The sequence below is a fragment of the Gavialis gangeticus genome, unplaced genomic scaffold (assembly GCF_001723915.1).
Source record: "Gavialis gangeticus isolate Ggan-Ray unplaced genomic scaffold, GavGan_comp1, whole genome shotgun sequence".
In the NCBI taxonomy this organism is placed as follows: domain Eukaryota; kingdom Metazoa; phylum Chordata; order Crocodylia; family Gavialidae; genus Gavialis; species Gavialis gangeticus.
Window position 1 is genome coordinate 2,340,637 of NW_017728994.1, and position 4,715 is coordinate 2,345,351.

Genomic DNA, 4,715 nt, shown 5'->3' on the forward strand with positions numbered 1-4,715 from the left:
AGCTATCACCCCCCCACCCTCTCTTCAATCAAGGACTTGGACTCTGTTTCTCTTCCCTACCTGGACTCCAACCCTTCCACTGAGTCTCTTTCTCCTGCTGCCATTGTGAGTGGTTGTGTGTGTGTTTGTGTGTGTGCATGTGGGAACAAATAACTTCATGGGGCTGTGTGGCATGTTGTCTGCTTAATAAACCTGTTATTTGGACCCCTGAGTTGGATTTTCCCATCTCCAATCTCTGCTCCTTGCCCCTCTAACTTCTGTCTCATTTCTCCCTCTCCTGCTTCCGGCTCACTGCCACCTCCAACACCTGTCCTGAGCTCCTCTCTGCCTCCAAACCCCCTGTTTTTTGCCACTGTCTTATCCCTGCTGCCTTTTCCCCTGAGCAACCAAGTTTCTGCCTCAGTTTCTTTCCTAGCTGTCTCCTCCTTGCCACCACTTATCTGCACTCCCCTCCCCCTCTCAGCTGTCTGCCTAAGTTTCCAGCCCCAAGCTCCCAGGTTTCTGTCTCTATCTCTTTCCTGGCTGTCTCCTCATTGCCACCAGGCTTCTTTTTCTTCCCCCCTCCCATGCATCAGTGACCTTGAGTAACCCTGGGGTCACTTGATCTTAAGTAAACCCAAGCCTCAGTTCCTCAGTCAGCTTCTCTCTAGTCCACTGGTTCTAATGCCAGTTCTGGCAACTTTCACTCCGTACACTTTTAACTCTCTCCCTCTCACCCAAGTATCCCAGGTGCCCCAAGCACACACATACATACCATACCATTGAAGTTAGGAACTTACCTATGTGTAGGTGGGTTGTATGTGTGTGAACTGGTGAGTGTGTGTATGTATATATAGATACATAGGTAGATATATCATTGTGTGTATGATATATGAATTAGTGATCTGTGTATGTGTAGTGAGTGTGTGGGTATTGACAACTGATTTTTCTCTTATTTTCACTGTGTATTGTGTATGTGCTTGAATTGGTGATAGGTATGCATGTACCTGATATATGAGATGCTGCAGTGCTTTAATTAGAGTGGCTCTCAGAGTGGCTCCCCCCGCACCCCTGATCACATGTAAAAGTTCCCCTAGTGCCTAAATCAGAGGACATTCTGCATACAGAAGTCTAATATTTTCATCAGGAGTTCTCTGTATGGTCAGTCCCCTAATCCTAACCATGAGCATGTGAAACATTATAATTTACACTCTTTGGTGTTGTGTGACTTATATAATAAGAATGAAAAAATAGGATCCAGGGCAAACCCTAGATCTGAACATATCCAAACTTGGAGGAAGCCTGCCATTAACTTTTCCCATTCAACAGAAAAAACAATCTCAGAAATGAGGAAAGCCTTAGCATCACCACATTTAGTCTTTAGACTAACCTAGCTCGCATGTCCCATTAGATTTCAAAGTTGATTGCTAAATGTTGATATGGTTGTTATGGGTGCCAATAAACCTGGGTTTGGATGAAAACTGGTATAGACATAGACTCATATCATTTAAAATGGTATGAGTATGTGTCCCATAAGCTGCTAGAAATATACACAGGTGTATACTGATATAAAGAGAGATCATAGATTCATAGATTGTAGAGTCGGGATGGACCACAAAGGATCATCATGTCTGACCCCCCTGCCCCTGGGAGGAAAAAGGACTAAGGTCAGACCCCAGCCAGGTGACTATCTAGCCTTCTCTTGAAGAACTCTACATTAGGTGATTGTACCACCCCTCTTGGAAGCCTATGCCAGATGCTGGTCACCTTTACTGTAAAAAACTTCTTCCTAATGTCTAACCTGAATCTACTCTCCACTAGTTTGCACACATTATTCCTAGCTATTCCTAGGGGTGCTCTCGTAAATAGTGCATCTCCAGTTCCCTGTTGCCCTCCCTTGATAAACTTATAGGTGGCTATAAGGTCTCCCCTCAGATGTTTCTTGTGAAGGTTGAACAGAACCAGATCCCTCAACCTCCCCTCATAGGCTCTCTCATGGAGGCCACTAGCCATGTGAGTGGACCTCCTCTGAACCTTCTCCAGATTCTCTGTGTCCCTTTTGAAGTGTGGCTCCCAAAACTGAACACAGTACTCCAAATGCAGCCTGACTAATGCCACATAGAGGGGGAGAAACACCTCCCTCAGTCTGTTGGTCATGCATCTGCTAATGCACGATAAGATGTGATTGGCCTTGTTAATGGCTTCGTTACACTGCTGGCTCATGTTCATCTTGGAGTCAACTATGACTCCAAGATCCGTCTCAGCTGCTGAGCTGCTGAGGAGCTCATCCCCCAAACTATAGGTGTGTTGGGAAGTCCTCCTTCCTTGGTGGAGTACCTTACATTTATCTTTGTTGAATTGCACCCTATTTCATTCTGCCCATTGATCCAACCTGTCCAGATTGGTCTGTATCTGCTCCCTGCCCTCCAGTGTGTTAACTTTGCCACATAACTTGGTATCATCTGTGAACTTGGAGAAGGTGCTCTCCATACCCTTGTCCAAATTGCTGATGAAGCTATTAAATAACACCGGTCCAAGGACCGAACCCTGTGGGACCCCACTGCCCACCTCCTTCCAGGCCGAGAATGACCCGTTCACTACCACTCTCTGGGTGCGGTCCCTAAGCCAGTTGGCTACCCACCTTACTGTGTAAGCATCCATTCCACAGCCTGCTAGCTTCCCTATGAGAATAGCATGTGAAACTATGTTGAAGACCTTTTTAAAATCCAGGTAGATGACATCAGCCTCAGTTCCTGTGTCAAGGCAGTGTGTGACCTGGTCATAAAAGGCTATAAGGTTTGTCAGGCAGGATCTACCTGTGATGAACCCATGCTGGTTTCCTTTCAGCATCATTTCCCTTGCTGGGCCTTCACAAATGTGCTCTTTCACAATTTTTTCCAGTATTCTCCCAAGTATAGAAGTAAGACTGATTGGCTTAAAGTTACCCAGCTCATTCCTTCTCCCCTTTTTCAAAATGTGCACTACATTGGCCCTTTTCCAGTCCTCAGCGACCTGGCTGGAGCACCATGAGTACGCAAACAGCTGTGCCAATGGCTCAATTATAACACTGGCCAGTTCCTTCAGCACCAATGGATGGAGGTCATCCGGGCCAGCTGACTTGTACCCATCCAGCCCTTCCAAGTGCTCCTTAACTAAGTCAACACTAACCTTTGGTGGTCTGGTGCCTTTTGGACATCCGTCTATGTTCAAGGCAGGGGAATTGTCTTGGTCAGTACTTAGATCATTATAAGTGGATATCTGAATAGAATGGGATGGACACTAGCTACTGGGGCCAGCTAACATAGGCTAGATTGGTGAAAGCTGGTACAAGGAGGCATGAATACTTACTGATGTAAAGTCTCATTATTGTACTGTATCTGAAGTTTCTCAGGCTTCACCATGAGTAAAAAAAAACCATTAGAATATGAGCTGGTTGAAATGTTTTACAGGTTGCTTTTTAACAGAAAACATCAAATCAACAAAGGTATACTTTTAAATGGAATGGGGAGAGATTGATGGCAGAAGGGCAAGTAGCGTTAGGTAACTAGAATTTTGGGGCTGAGTGAGAAGAGAAACTTGATAAGAGATTTCTCCTGGTCAGATGAATGCATAAACCTTCAGACAATATTTTAGCCTTGATCTGTCTCTTATTTTTGACGATGGATTTCAATTGGTCTTTGGTTCATCCCAGCACAAAACAACCTCTTAATTCTATCAAAGAATGGGGAATTTCCTTTGTTTTCTCCTTTTTGTCCTTTATTTATCTCTGTAAGTTCTATAAAAAAATTGTTAAATGACATTTGAAAGAGATGATGCAAAATAAGATCTCATTCTTGAAATCTAGTCTGCACAAGTAAATTGTGTGTGAATGCAGAGACCCGTACTTTTATTTTACTGGGACCTAGGATGCACATAAGGGTGCAACTAGGTGGATCAGGTTTTAGGATCAGGGTCTTATTTTGTACCGATGATAATATCATATCCTGGATATCTTGGAGTTAAAGCAAAGACAGAAAAACAAAATAAAAATTTGTCAACCAGAGCTCTCCATTATCTCTAGATTTAACTCTTGAGAGTGGCTAATGCAAGAAACTAGGTGCAACTCCCTAGTTATTAGCTACCAGTAAAAGTCAGAGAAGTGATGTGCAGCCTACTGGGGACATCTACACAGTGCAATAGATGCAACTGAATTTTCTTCACAGAAAAGGTAGATGCATTAAATGGTATCTCTGCATGCATCTGAACATGCATCCTTTGGGCATATCCAGATGAGTATGCCCATGCCTCTTACAGCATCTCAAAGCCCTTTGAGATGCTGCAAGAGACATGTGCAGAAACAAAAAAAGTCTCCTGGGCTGCAAATTTGCAGTGCTGGAGCCAAATGAGACCCCTGGATATCCAGGAGTCAAAAAATGCCCCAGGGCAGGAGGGGGACAGGAAGCAACTGAGGCAAATGGAGGCTTGGGTCCTCCACAGAGCGTCTCTATGGCTGATCCTCACCCAGGTGCAGGGCAGGCAGTGTGCCAGACACAGGGAGCTGGACCCGGGCTCTGTGCTGATAAGTAGGGGGTGAGGGAGATTGGCCCCATCCCCTGCCTGCTCCCCGAGCCCCCCAGATCAATGCCTCCACTTGGCCCTATCCCCCACCTTCTCCCTGAGTCCCCTGGATCGCTACCTCACCCAGCCCCAGCATCCCAGCAATTAAAAAAGGAAAAAAAAAATGCCCTACTCTCACT